A 15585-nucleotide genomic window follows, 5' to 3' on the forward strand; every position below is an offset into this window, starting at 1 on the left:
GTATTGTTATACACATGGACATTAACTAAGGAAAAAAACGCTGACCATACTTATTGAAAAACAGAATAATACATAATATCAAGTCTTTCTCACCATCTCTTCTCTATTTCAGTGAAAGTAATATGTGAAAACCCATCAATCTCTGATGTAAGTTTCATGTCTGTTAAGCAAGTCACATGATGGTTGTTTTGTAGTTTTTCTCTATGTTAGGACAGCTTGATCATTTTCATGAGAAATGCAAGGGTGTCACTTTTCTTAGACACTGGTACCACTATCCAATTAGGAGAACTTTAGAGGTTGTAGACAATTATACGAGAGACTGTGTACAATTGGATGATCTTTGGGCGCTCAATTACTTCTTAACCAAAATTGGCAGTGAAGGTCAAGTGAACTCATAAGTTATTTTGTTTTCTCTATTCTAAAATTTGAAACTGAATTCAAAACCTTCACTGTTTTCCTGACACATTTGTTCTTCTGGGTACTGTTTTGTATGGAGGGTTCTTGCTTGAATCCCCTTTGTTATTTTATTTTTGGATTAACCTAAATAAAATCTTTCCCCATTTCTACTTTCTACTTTTGAGTGTGTAGAAAAAGGTGAATTGATATCCTTCAGTATCTTTCCAAACACCCTAGATTCCTTAGCAGCTGCTAAAAGGTCCCTACTAATAATGTGCCACAGTTTTTGGTAGAAATCAATAGGGAAACCAACAGGCCCTATTTCCTTTCAGTACACAACTGATCTCAGTTCGTCCTGGACGAAGACCCATGTTTAGTCTGCTATCGGGATTTGAGATATCAAAAGGCTCTGTTACCAGGTTTTGGTAGTAAGGTTTTGCTGCTATCTTAATACACAGAGCTGATCTGAGTTCTTCTTTCCAGCCTTATTCTAGATGTCCTGTTTGCTTCTCTTCTCCCTTCGGTAGTTGTGTGAAAGAAAGTAGTTGTCACGGACCAGAGCTTTCCCCCTTCACGGTTCATTCATCAGAAAACACCAGTAGGCTATGATATCCTCATGGCTGTGGCTTTATGGTCCTCAGATCTTTCTCTTCTTTTTCCTCATGGCTAAGATCTTGTTTTTAGATATAGAGGTCCATTTTTATAGGAGATTGCTTTTGCACTCCCGCACGACAGAACTGCATTGGGCTTGAACTTTTCTAAAAGGAATATGATGTCCAAAAAGCATAGAACTCCAAACATCAAATCTCTTTGCTCCTTGTAGGCTTGAACCAACATCTCTTCTAGAGAAATTCAACAATTCTAATTTAATAATCCTATCGGCCTCTCTTTGTACCTTTTGGGACAATTGCTAGTAAATACCCATTTTCTTACTTATGAAAAAAAACTCTTAATTAAACAAAAACACAATATCAATAATTTTATTAAAAATAATTCAAAATAAAATATAAAAGATTAAAACATATACCTATAAATCCAAAATGATAAAATCCAATAAATTTTTTATTATATTTTATCATTTTGGATTCATTCATTTTTATAAGTTTATAAATAATATAAAATTTTAATTTCTTTTATTTGAGTTCAACCTACAGAATTATTATAAAATTAAACAACTCTCCCTATATAATATATTACGAACATCCACATCCAAATTTGAATTTTCAATGTTATCAGCTTATTATTGTGAATATCCACCGTCATATTTGAATTTTCAAGATAATTAGTCTTCCGGACGAATGTGGATGTAGAATTTGAATTTTTGCTGTCATTAGTCTACGGATGAACATTGGATACAGATTCTGAAGTACGCTGTGTATATCTTTTACTACTATTATATTCATGAATATGAACATTAAAAACGGAATATGTGTGTATGTGGTTGGACGTTGAAATTATAATTCATGTATATATCACTACTATTTTATATGTGTGAATATGGGCATTGAAAATGTATTTTATTATTATTATGATTTTATATATAAATGCGGGCATTGAAAATTGGGATAGGGGGAAGGAATAATTGAATTGTTGTGGTGCAGTGCATGCACCTGGTCTTGATTTATTCATTTGCCCCTGCAATGGTAACCTACATATGCATATTTCCAACCAATGTTCTTAGTACTCTGATGGGACATGCACAGATAGATAGATAGAATTGTGGTTGGAAATTCATGAACGCCTGCAAGCGCCTGTTGTTGTTGGAGTCTCGGCACGGATGTGACATCACCGGGATCGAACCTGTGAACACTCACTACAAATAAATTTCGACTCGTTTCCGAGGATATAAGGACGGGCTCAGTCACTATGACATTGATCTGCAAGGCCCAAGACTACAAGATCGTTATCTGTGTAATTAGGGGACTTGGAAGTTGCTGTTGAAGGCGAGGCTCAGAGAGTAGCAGGTGTTTTTCTTTTAATCTCGATCGGTTTTTTCTTTTTTCATTAACCATGTATTTATTGCCTTTGGATGTTTTAATGGGTTTGTGAAGATATGGGGGGCTTATTGCTTTAAGGTCTGTTAAGTTATTTGTAGGATGGTTTTAATTTTGAGTTTTACAGCGTAACTGGGGTTTAAATGTTTCGGGTTTATATATGACAGGGAGGTCACTAGTTCAATTCTCATCGACACATGGTGTTAATAGACCCGCGGCTTTCATTTGTGTTCTTTTAGCCTTTTGATCTTCATAATCTAGGGCTTTGCAGGGGAATATTGCGGATTTGAATTTCGGTCTTGCCTTAAGGTGTTCACCTGTTCAATTTTCCTGTTTTTTATATGATAGAATAATGGAAGGAAATACCCATTTTGGTGTTCACATATTCAATATCTCCGTATTGACGACAATAGAATGATATAAGTAAATATATATTTTGGTATTCTGGAGCATGATCCAGGTTAACATTATATTTAGTTGGAAATAATTAATGGGTTTTAACAGACCCCATATTTTTTTCTAATGTTATTCATGAAATTCTGATCTATGATCTCTTCTAAAATCTTCCCTGATTCAGTAAAACTACCAGTTGTAAGTAGTTGATTTGTTTTTTTAGCTTTCGTAAAGTTAGGGGCTCAAATGTAATTCCATGGTTATTAGGCACCGACGTTCTCACCATGATTTGGGTGGTCTGTCTTGTAGCTTGTCAGTTTTCTTGCTTCATTTTGTTATAAGCTGGACATTGGAGGTTTCTGTGTTTGTCGTCTTCAACCTTCTTTTTATTGCCCGACTTGCATAAAGCGGTTTTGTCCAAGGAAATTGATATGATAAAAGGAGTATAGTATTCAGATCTGTAATTTTTTTTCCAGAAAACTTTTGATTCTGGACTCTCAGAATCTTTCTGGGGTTGAAGCAAATCCCCGGTCTGTGTTCGACGCACTTACATTTTGCTCATTCTTTGTCGTCATGGAATGATTTTGAAAAATTGCCGTTACTGTTGGCTTTAGAGTGTGCGCGTGCATCTGTTTGTGTGGGATACTGCTAGCAAGGATAATATAAGCTTTCGTGATTTATCGCTAACTGCTTCATCCAATTTCTCTCAACATTCAAGCACATCCAAAAGTTCTTTTTAACAGTTACAACTGTACGAATCTCATGTCTACTCATTGATTCTAGCTGTTACAGACCCAGAATTTTGTAGAACCTACTGCAAAGAAGTGTGGACATTGCCTCCGTAGGACCACCAACTGAAAATGTGTTAGATTTTCATTACATCTGACCAGTTGTCTGTACTATGTAGTTCTTTGAAAGGAATATTTCAATTCCAGGAATTGTTAAACAGTGTTAATGGGATTAGTATTATTTTCTATTGTTATTTTTATTAGGTTGTACTTGTTGCAGGTGAACCTAACCTGAGTATAGCCGATTGTTAGATAGCTTGCTACATTCTTCACATCTTTCCTTTTTATCAAGTTTTTAGGTTGCATATCCTTGCCCTTTGCACCTTTGAGAAGTTAAAATAACCACTAGTTAAGGGGAAAGGTACTTGAGGTTTTTCCTTAGCCGGTCTAGTACAGATGTTAAGATGACAAGGTTGGCAATGTTGAAATTTTCATGAAATAGGAGTTTGTAATGTTTGGGGCTATATCTGCTATATTCTACCATACATACAATATAAAAAAAAATCAGATGTCTAAGCGTCCACTCACCACCCTTGCTTGCTTGGGTATATGCACTCCTATTTGCCTTTAGAAATATATGCTTGTGCGTTATGTGATTACATACAATATAAAAAAAAATCAGATGTCTAAGCGTCCACTCACCACCCTTGCTTGCTTGGGTATATGCACTCCTATTTGCCTTTAGAAATATATGCTTGTGCGTTATGTGATTACACGACCGATTCATGCCTCCACCTTTATTGAAATCATGCGAACCCCACTTATCCCTACCACCCACATCAACCCCTTATGTTATTATGGCAAATACTTTTGTTGTTAGAGCAATTGATGTTCAATAGTTTGAATCTCTGCATGGATTCATGGCAAATACTTTTGTTGTTAGAGCAATTGATGTTCAATAGTGTGGATCTCTGCATGGATTGCTACAATCTAGCATTGTCTAGGGTATGTGTCTCTAGTTGTGGGTCGGCTTTGATAATGGCCTTCCCCTTGTTATAGTGGGAACAGTCTAAATATGTGTATGTATCTCCTCATTTTGATACATAGATGGAGTTGTAATGTTATCCATCTTCAATATCGTCTCTGCAATTTTGTTTGTGATATTCCTAGGTTCTATAATGGTATAAAGGTGGAAAGTATGTTAATCCTGGTACAAAACCACGTGTAACTTGTGTGGCGTAAAAGCAACAGCGTTGTAGTGGTAAACGTGTTTTCCACTTGGAGAGTCCATTTGTATGTGTGTGTTACTTCACTGTGTGGATGGACAACATTAATAAGTATGTGGAGCTTTGTAAAGCCTATGAAACCACTGGGTGTGGATGTTAATCCCTGGTACAAAGCAGTGTGTAACTTGTGTGGTGTAAAAGCACCAGTGTTGGAGTGGTAAAGGTGTTTCTCATTTGGAGAACCCATGTGTATGTCTGTGGTACTTCACTGTATGAATGGACAAGGTTACTAAGTATGTGGAGCTGTCTAAAGCCTATGAAACCACTGAGTGTGAACGGATGGGAGTGGGAGATACCTAAAACTACATGTGGCTGTAGCGTCTTGTGTGCGATAGACACCTGAAATTCCTATATATGCGGCTTGTTTGTGGAGGTTGCACTGTGCTCCAAAACAAATCAAATTGTTTTTTTTTAATCTCAGTCGGATGTAACACCACAGTGAAAGAAGTATTGCAGGGAGAAACCCTGTTGAGCTGTGCAGTTATCTTTTGTGAAGAAAACATTGAGTGTGATGTCATTATCTACTGATTTTTTTTGTTTAAGGGCAGGCATATAAAAGGAAACTGGGATCTATATTTGTATGAAAATTAAACAGGTGCTGATGCAATGTGAAAAGCAACAACATCTAGAAGCACTGTTTGACATACAAAACTGTTAAAATGTACCTTGTGAGTATGCTGCAGGTTGATGTGGAGCTGAGGAGAAAAAAATGACTGGCATGCTGGTAGCAAGTGATGTGAAGAGAAAAAATGATCTGTAATGGCAGCTCTAAACACTGAATGCAAAGGTATTCATTGTGCAATGACAGTAAATTTGAATCTGCAACTGAAGTGGGATGTGGGAGATGTTGTACTTGTAGCAGCATTGTTGGAAAATTTGAGTGTAGGGGCGTCAAATGAAATTGCAGATACCTTTTGTCCCTGGGAATGCAGCTCAGTTGGTGATTGCCGTGATATGAAGTATTGTGTAAACTAAGAGATGCAAGGTTCAAATCCAACGGAAGTAACCCGGTCTAAGGAGAGGACAGGTCATAGGCCCCAGAGGTATAGTGGTAGCGATCGGAGTTGACCCCATGTCACACGAGTAAGAGCTCGACCCAGTTGCCGATTCCTTTGGTTACAAAAAAAATAAAATTGCAGATACCTTTTTGTTTGAGGACAAGTTGCACTAGAAAGGGCATGACATGGCTTGTGACAATAAGATTTTACGAAGAAAGCTGCATGAAAAATCAATTACTCAGTCGGGGGGCTTTGTGGAATATAGTGAGGTCATATGTGGGTGATCATGTGCAAGATGTTTGTGCAAAAAGCATTTAAGCTTGGCTTCGAGTGATTAAAGTGTTTTAAAATTTAAAGGTAAAAATGAAGCTGAATAAAAGGTCGTTTGTAGGAATTTTTTCAAATCAAAGTTATTTTTTTACTTGAAGATGTTTTCACGATCTATCAAATCCTATTTTTGGTGGGTACAAGCAATTAGAGAAAGGCAAAAGTTATTCATTTGTGGTAGGTTTTAATATTGATCTAGGAGATGCCTTGGCACTCCCACTTTGTATCAACAATGGGCTTTCTTTTTTAGTCCTTTCAACCTACTTTTCTTGTCGTTTGTTGGACATTACCTTATCTTATGGTCATCTTGGAAAGGAATGAAGATAAAATTGGAACTAGAAGTCATTCCCAAGGGTGGTTTGGGAGGAGGAAAATTTAATGTTTTCCATGTAAAGACATAGGAGAGCATGGTTTTTATGAAATTCTAATTGAAACTGCATGTAATAGTGTTTTTATTGCACAAGTTTATGGGGTGGGAAGACAAGTTTTTTTTTTTAGGTGAACTAGACTTTCATATAATATCGATCAAAAGTTTGTACAAAATTCATATTTCTGGTCTGCCACTGGGGAAACCAGACCAGAAATATAATAACATGTCTGAGGTTTTGTAAATAGGACCTGAAACAAAATAAAGCTTAACTAAATAACAAAGTCCATGACTAAGAGCAGCAACAGTGAACCAAAACTTATATCTACTATGTGCAGATCAAAGAAAACTGGACTTATTAACTAAAGACAAAAAACTTTGTACTGAAATCATTTTTTACTATTGGATGAGTCTACCTGGATAGGGGTTGGGACTTGGTCTTCTTCTTCACCACTTGGAAGATCCAAATTTGCCGGCTTTTTGGCAAACTTGTTGAGCTTTTGGTCCAGACTCCATCTTGTTGACTTGCTATTGTAGGGCATCAATGTAAAGGGGGATCTCTTCATGGGCCTCATTCCTCTTTATAAGCACCTTGCCCATGATTGTCGCCAGCTGCCAATATATATCTATTGTTTGCATATATTGGGCCTACCTGGAATGAGTTTTGCTAGTGTCAGTTTCCATTGACGTACCTCTTCCTCAACTTGAATATCAAACAAAAATCTCCTTTTAATGCGAGTTTCTCGCTCAACATCTTCTAGTTCTTCCTAAATTAACTGAGGTGTATGTTCTCTAAAATAGTGAGTAGCTATGTTTGCGCTTGCTTGAGCACCTATTCGAGGGTGAGGCGCCCTATCTATGGATAGTGGAAGTTGGGCGAAACATGAGAGTGAAAGGGATAGGTGAATAATAATTGGAGGAGAATTTCGAGAATGATGGTAAATGTTGAAGTGTGGCTAGGGAGTGAGAGGGGGAGGATGAAGGGAAGGAGGTTGAGGGTGGCATAGCGATTGGGATATTGGGAGATTGAGCAAGAGGGGTTGGCTAGGGAAGTATCAATGGCTTGATATAGACTGACGAAGACGTTTTGTTGCCAGAGGGAGAGGGGAGTGGAGGTGGAATAGAGACAAGAGGATGATAGAATGTTGATGAAGGCAACCAAAGCTCCACAAGGGAGAGACATAGATCCCAGATGGTCTAGACAAGAAACAGAGGAGTAGAGGAAAGAAACGACAGAGGGGAATCTACTTCCAAAGGCAGATAAATATAATGCTTACTCAGGCGCTGAAATGCAATGATGAGGTCAATAATAACGACTACATTGTTCCATATGTAGTCAAGGGATTGGAATGCTTGAGGATTAACGTTGGATGACCCATAACCAAAGTGTATTTGATTGGTGATTGCAAGGGTGATCATGGCGACGCGTTGGAGTTGAGTGAAAAGACAACCCAGATCAATGTTGAATAAACCAAAATGTACTTGCCTCGGCCTCTAAACTAAATGCATGATGTCCATCTGGGAGGTGGCAGGATGGAAAGTAGGTCTTGGCTGTGATTTGTTGCGTGGATCATCCCACTTGGGGGTGGATGGAAATACAAGTTGTGTTACATGTATTGGTGATATATTGCAAGTCATTCCCCAAGTCAATAATGTTGGCGATTTTTTTAACCCTCATTTTGCAAAAGTGAGTTAGGGGATTGAGCTCTAAGGATACTATGACCATTTTCCATAAAGCAAACAAGGGGAAATCCATTGTTTTCATTGACATGATTCATCTCATGAGATACATTCAGTTTTGTTTTGATGTGATTTTGTATCTTCTTGTCAAGACTTATGACTTAAGACAAATATCATATTTCAACATCAATGTGTGATGCACCTCTTGACATCTTACACATCTTATATATTAATTTTATTTTTATATTTATATATCAATGTGTTTGTTTGATGTTGTTGTTGCTTTAAACATTTAACAAATTGAAAAAATGATTAGTTTTGTATTTTTTAATAAGTTTCTCGATATTTTCCTTATATTGCCATAAAGTTATATACTAGACCCTCGACGATAAATTCGTCAAGACAATAATTGTAACATTGAATACAACTCAATATTATTTAATGGAAAAGAGGCAATTGAGGGCAAACTCAGTGATAAATGAGAAGAAATTGATAAATTATTTTTTATTAATTAAAAAATACAAGATGAGATAAAGCAACATGAAGAGAGGGTCCTTGAATTGTTCATAAAAAAGAGGAAAGATTGTGTCTATTGCAAAGGATTGATCTTTTTGAGAATTGTTGGTATAAGCACAACTGCATGCGTTTTGGAAGTATCATCCTTTAGCATAATATTCCCTAGTTAAATGTTTTTGCATCTTTGAGCACCGTTGACCCAATTGATCACAAGAAAAGAATCCCCCAAAATCTGAAATTTTTCACACCTATGTTGCTAGGAAACGCGGGTTCGGGGACGGGTACGCCATTTTTTGAAACGGGGACGGGTACATCATTTTTTGAAACGGGGATGGGAACGGGTACGTTGGTTCTTTAGGGGTATATTATAATTTATATATAATTTATAAATATTATATTTTATAAATTATAATATATATGAATTTGTATATTTTTCAACTTTAAACAAGAAAACTAAAATATTTATGATTTAAACTTTAAAGATTTAAACATGCACATCATTGAACATTGAACATTCACATTGAAATTTCAAAATTTCTAGTTTGATATCAAGTGCAAATTGGAGTTCACATATTAATAAGAATCATGATATATGTCCATTGTCATACTACATTCAAAATTTGCCTTAAGGCATCTCCAAACATGAACTAGGAAATTTTAAAATACTAAAATAAAAATAGCTAATAGTGAACAATGGCTTCCTCAAGCCATGTCATCAGCATCACTCAGATCTTCAGTTAGCATGCTCTCCAGGTAGGAATCACTCTCATCTTGAGGCTCCTGCTCATCCATAGCAACTAGAGGTAGCTCAATAAGGCCATCTGGTTGTATCTCCTCGTCCACACACATAACATCATCTGTGTATTGGTCCCATCTCTTGAAAGGACCCTCCTTGTACCCAGGGTCTTTTCGAGATATGAGACGAAGTGTGCTATGAATGTACACTAAGTTCTTTGCCTTCTTTGAGCCCAACCTATTTCTCTTTACTGAATGGATAAAGGCATAAGTACTCCAATTCCTCTCACAAGATGAAGAACTAGCTACCTGGAATATTAGGGGAAGCCCATTAAATTAATTAAAAATTTAAAAATAAAAACTAAAATGAACCCCAAAGAACCCGATTTTGGGGTTCCAAGTACCCATCATCGAGGTTCTCCTTACTCGTCAAGACAAAAGAACCCAATTTTTGTAATGGAGAATCCGATTCTTATGGGTTCTTCTCATTAGCACCTGTACTCGAATTCGGTACTTGGGGACGAGAACCCGGGACAAGTTTGAGAACTCCACCCTCGGGTTTGCGAATCCGTGCAACATAGCTTCACACCCTTTTTGAATAACAAAAGCCAATAACGATCTACAAGCTAAGATTTCTCCCTAGTTGTTTGATCCGCTGCCAAAACCCATTTCGACCCGAAATGTATGATGTTCAGAAATGAAAAGAACAAACCCTCCACCAGCGAAGTTCCTATTATTTTGTGTTGCCTCGTCGAAATAGCCCCATGAGATTGTTTTGTGCAAACTCTCAGCTGTAATGATTCTAGGAGGAGGCCCTTCTTTAGATTGTGGAAAGTGTCCAAGGATAGCCACACTTTCCGTAGCTATTTTCCTTGGGTTGGAGGCCACTCCACGAAAGATTTCTTTGTTTCGAGTAATCCAGATCCCCTAATTGATTATCAGAGGAAGGGCCTAGATATTTTTGTTCGCTCTGTCTTAGCCCCAAGCCTGCCAAGAAACGACAAAACCTACAACCCCCCAGCTGAATTGGAAACACAACATCGCTTTGCATTCATTCCAAGTCTACTGGGTGAAGGGACACGAGGATAAGATATGATCTATTGTTTCACTTACACCCTTACATAAGGCACACCATCCCGAACCCACAACATACCTATGTTGCATGATATCCCGCGTTGGAACCTTCTTAGCCATAATGCACCATGTTATCAATTTAGCTTTTGGAGGACACTTTGCCTTCTAGACCGCTCGCCACCACCAGGCTTCCTCCTCCAATTGAGCCTTGGACATTAGGTGAATGTATCCTGCTTTAGGGGAGTAAGAACCACGTGGAGAGAAAGCCCAAACAAATTCGTCTTCCTGATCCAAAATTCTTATTTGGGCTCTTGATAGTGCTTCAATATAATTCCCCCAAATGTTCCAAAAAACATGGGGTAGGTTTAGATCTGCAGCAGATAGCCATCCCTGTGATCAAATGGAGGTGGTATGCGAATTTGAAATTTGATTCAAATAGGTGATTCCTACATCCCGCAGATAAGAGACCGAATTTTGTGGAAAGATATGATCAACTCTGTTACCAGGCCATGGGTCACAACCCAATCTCAACCTTTGACCATTTCCAATCCTCCAAGCCAAGCCAACCGAGATCAGATCAAAAGAATTGAGGATCGATCTCCATACCACAGAGATATTCCCTTTAGGCTTGATAGGCAAACGAATCCACTTCTCCAAGGAAAGGGGCTTGGTATACTTTTGGTTTACAAGTTCAGTCCATAGGTTGGATGTGGATAGCAACCTCCAACCAGATTCTGTAGCCAACACTTTCAAGAAAAAAGAGATGTGTTTTAGACCCCACCCACCAAGCAACTTTGGGTTTGCTATTCTCGACCACTTAACCCAAGGCAAGACAAATTTTTTATGAGTCCCTTCCCAAAGAAATTCAAAACAGACTCTCTGACCTTTTTCAAGAATTCCATGCGGGATCCAAGCTAGAGCCATTTAGTAAATCGAGATAACTTCAATCACTGATTTTGCCAGCACCAAGCGCCTAACTTGGGACAACCATCTGTGACTCCAACAAGTGAGCCTCTTCTCTAATTTTGCTAGAAGCTAGACTGAGTCTTTGATCCTGTAGCAATTTGGTTTTAGATGAAACCCGAGGTATTTGAGTCCATCTTCAAAAGACTTGACCTCAAAAGGGAACAACCTTCTTATATTTGCAATTTCATGAATAGACAAGTTATGTATTGTGAGAGAGGATTTCAGATCATTTATCAACATTTTGATTGCATTGTTGAAGAGAATTAAGATTTCATGTAGACATTGAATGTCTCTATAATGTCCATAGAAAAAAAATAAAATGTCATCGACAAGCAAAAGGTGTGTGATAAACATTGATTGTGCAACATTTAAACCTTTGAAAACCCCCCTTCTTTTTGCCTCAAACACCAGTCTACTAAGACCTTTGGCCACAAGGAGAAAGAAAATGGGCGATAAAGGATAGCCTTGTTGGAGACCTCTCTCAACTCTGAAAAAATCGGATGTTCCATCATATATAAGAACTGTGAAGGAAACTGAGATAATACAACTCATAATCCAATTTATGAATGAAACCTTGAAACCTACATGAGTAAGAATGAGGCGAATAAAAAATCAGTTTAGCCGATTCAAAGCTTTGGACAAATCCAACTTGATAATGATCCCTTTGATATTTTTTGTTTTCATGCTATGAATCCCTTCTTGTGCTACCCCAGTAGCTTAATGAATTTGTCTCTCGTTCAAGAAACCAAACTGCTCACTAGAGATAGCCTTAGACATGATAGGTTTGATTCTCGAAGCAATCACTTTGGCTATGATTTTATAAATGCAATTACATAAGGATATGGGTCTAAATTCTTCGAATGAGGAAGGGTCATCGACTTTAGGAATTAGAGCAATAAAGGTAGTGTTGAAGGTCGAACGAATACTTCCCTCTTCCCTGGACTCATTTATCACCTGCCACAAATCTTCCCCTAAGAGTTCATAGAGATCCAAAAATAATTCAATCATCCATCCATCCGACCTTGAACTCTTGTCTCTTTGAAAGCTGGAAAGGGTTGACTTAAGTTCTTCCTCGCTGACCTCCCCCACCAAAGCCCTACCCTCTTCCTCCTCAACAAACCGAGGGAAAAAAATTGTGACTCTAATGATATCTGCAATTGACGCCCTGTCAGGAGTGTTACCACCTGTTGCCTACACCTGCCTACAAGTTAGTGAGAAAAACTTTCAACGCCACAAGGTGTGCTTGGTGGCAGGGAATTTAGAGAATGCACTGTCACACTAATCCCGACTCTCTCTATTTGAGCTATCTCTTAGTTTAACTAAGGGGGGTGCCTAATGAAAATTTAAGTTAAAAGATGTGAGTTTCTAGGAGAGTATTATGGTGAAAATGGATTATTTTTAAGGATTTATGAACAAATATGATGTGAGCAACTTGAAATAATAATGCCAATCATTAACATGATAAAAACCGTAAAACCAATGCCTTATAAAGAATTTACTCAACAATTTAAAGATATATTTGCTCAAAATAAAATGCAATGCTCTCAAAAGAAAAAACAAATTAACCCTGAAATGTAATCAAAGGATTGTTAGCACAAGATATTGCAAGATACAAAAATGCTTTTGAGATAATCAACTTTATGAATCAAAACATATGAAACATATATTGCCAAAACCCAACAATTAGTGATTAACTCGGAAGTGTAAAAGAAAAGAAGTGCTAAACCAAGACATTAATATGCAATTAGACTTGAAGCATGAAGAGAAAACACTTGTTTGAAAGGATTACAATACTTGCTTTTGGAATAGACTTTGCATTTGAAAACTCAAACCATTAAGAGACAAGTAAAGTAAATGTAATGGAAAGTGCTCTTGGTTAATTTTATTAATTATTTCTACAACAAGATTGCAATTCAACTCTTCAATCCTTAGACTCCACTTTCGCCCAAAGATATGGCTCTCATAGTGAGGAGTCAATAGAGGAGTAGAGGTTCCCTAAGATGTCTACTTCAACCAACTTATGTTGGAGGTAAAATTTTAATAAGGCTTGGGGCCTTCTTATACTAAATTGCCTAGATGAAATGCAAATTGTGTTAATTCCCCAATTTAAAATAATGTTACATGAAAATGTTTCAAAGAAAAATAAGATAGTTGCAAAACTTGAGAGACTAGAATGTAAATGAGCTCATATGTGTTTGCACCATTAAATGGAAAATAAGCAAGTAAAATGGAATAGATTGCTTTAAACTACAATTGTTTCAAATAAATGATAGTGCTCCAATAGTTTACATGATATATAGCATAAATTGACTAAGTAATGAAGCATATACTTGAAAAAATTATGAAACAATTAAAACTTGGCAAGGTATGAATTTATTACACATAAGATAAGATTTGCTCTAGTTTACAATTTGGAAGCTTATGCATGTGAGAATTTAAATACAAGATTAGGAAAAATTGCATGTGGAGTGAAATGTGTTAATTTTAAGCATGCACAAAATGAAATTAAGTGCTAGAAAGCTAAGAAAAACTAGAAGCAAAATTAGGCCACCCACAAGAATCCCTCCTCTAAATGAGGAAGGGGGATGCCATAGAAAAAATCCCAAGCTCCCTCGAACATTTTTTTTATTAGCGCTTAAAGCGGGTAAAAATGCCTCTAAGAGGGCTTCCCATAATATGAGAGAGATATTTACAAAGACATGAATCTAACAAAGCTAGACTCTCTCCCAAAAATATAACAAGAAGCTTGAAGATGGAAAAAACTCTCCAAAAGAGATTCACAAGGCTCAAAAGGCCCACGGCCTAGATGAGTTTGCAACTCTTTCCTAAGTGCTTACGACCTCCCTAGAAATTAGTCTTTGGATAGCGTGAGGGGGTCCTGCATACACATGAGTGAGTAGTTTCCCAAAACTTCTCCTCAAACTCTTTGCTGCCCGATGTTCAAGCCTATGGGCTGCAAAACACAAAACCAATTGTCAATGTGAAACTAGGAAAAAGAAACCAAAACTAAACTACAATTTAATATACAAAATAGTAGCTCAAGTACTGGGAGTGAACCCCCATGCTTGCCTAGCTTTGGAAATGTGTTAAGTTATGGTATGTTCTATGCTTCGTGCAATTTACTTCAATTTCTTCTTATTAGCCCAATGTCAATTGCATCGTTTAACAATCACATTAACATAAAGTAAAATGCTGATAGAACATAAATAAATCAACATAAGACAAGCCAAGACAAGAGACACTAGATGTGGCGGCTAGCCAGGGATGAACCCCAATGTTGGGAAACCCTTTGATCAATTCTTGTACAATCTTCAATAATTCAGCAGAGAGAGAGAAATAGTACAAATATACAATTCTGTAATTTTATGACAACAACAACAAAAACCTAACCAACAAAGTCAAAGCTGGTCAAACAAGTCGGAATTGACCTCCAATCAGTGTGGTCAATATCTCGGTCAACTCGGGCTCCAACAACAAGAAAAGGCAACCCAAAAACACTCTGAAAAACTTAGTCAAATGAAGGTCAACAGAAGTCAACCTGTAGCCAGCGATTAGGGCAGTCAACGCTGAGGTAAGATTGCCTCGATTTGTGTGCCAAAATCTGCGGCCTGCATAGGAGAGACATCCACACCAAAACCACAGTCCAAGGAAGGTCCACATTGGTTAAAGAGAGTTTCTGCAGCGCTGGTCAAACTTAGTCAACGCATTCAAACAGTCTTGCGTCCTCCTTCTTCCCACCTGAGATAGATGCTGCTTCTTGTGTACCCAATCAAATAAGGAGAGAGAGAAGAATGTAAGATGAGATGGGATGAGTGAATAATGCCACAAGGTGACTTGTATTTATATGAATTGTGGAGGATGTGTGCCACACATTTTGTTGCTGGTCGACCTTGACAAATTGTCAGGTAAATACAAATAAATTCATATCTCCATAAATACATGTCAGAATCGGATGATAGTTAGATCAATCCTACACCTCTCGATGATAGTAATTCAAGAAAAATATCAACAACCATAAACAAATTGCCAAATTTAACAAAATGATTATTGAATAGGGGATATAACTTTGAAAGAACTAGAATCAAAGAAGTATTTTAAATTGAAATGGATGATCAAGTAGTTGTA

General features: G+C 37.3%; 1 protein-coding gene across 3 annotated transcripts in view; it reads left to right on the plus strand.

Annotated features, from left to right (window-relative positions):
• Positions 1-1929: 1929 nt before the first annotated feature.
• Positions 1930-15585, plus strand: part of LOC149187988 (protein REVERSION-TO-ETHYLENE SENSITIVITY1-like) — a 53684-nt gene continuing 40028 nt past the window's right edge. The window contains exons 1-2 of one of the 3 annotated variants that reach the window (XM_089411533.1): positions 1930-2360; positions 2558-2699. The gene's annotated coding sequence lies outside the window, so the exon portion shown is untranslated. The remainder of the gene's footprint in view (positions 2361-2557; positions 2700-15585) is intronic. The other 2 variants (XM_089411534.1, XM_089411532.1) reach the window with 2 other exon arrangements.

Source organism: Pinus tabuliformis, chromosome 3_1, assembly GCF_031772625.1.
Source record: "Pinus tabuliformis cultivar Carrire ecotype Pingquan chromosome 3_1, CPIR1, whole genome shotgun sequence".
Taxonomy (NCBI): domain Eukaryota; kingdom Viridiplantae; phylum Streptophyta; class Pinopsida; order Pinales; family Pinaceae; genus Pinus; species Pinus tabuliformis.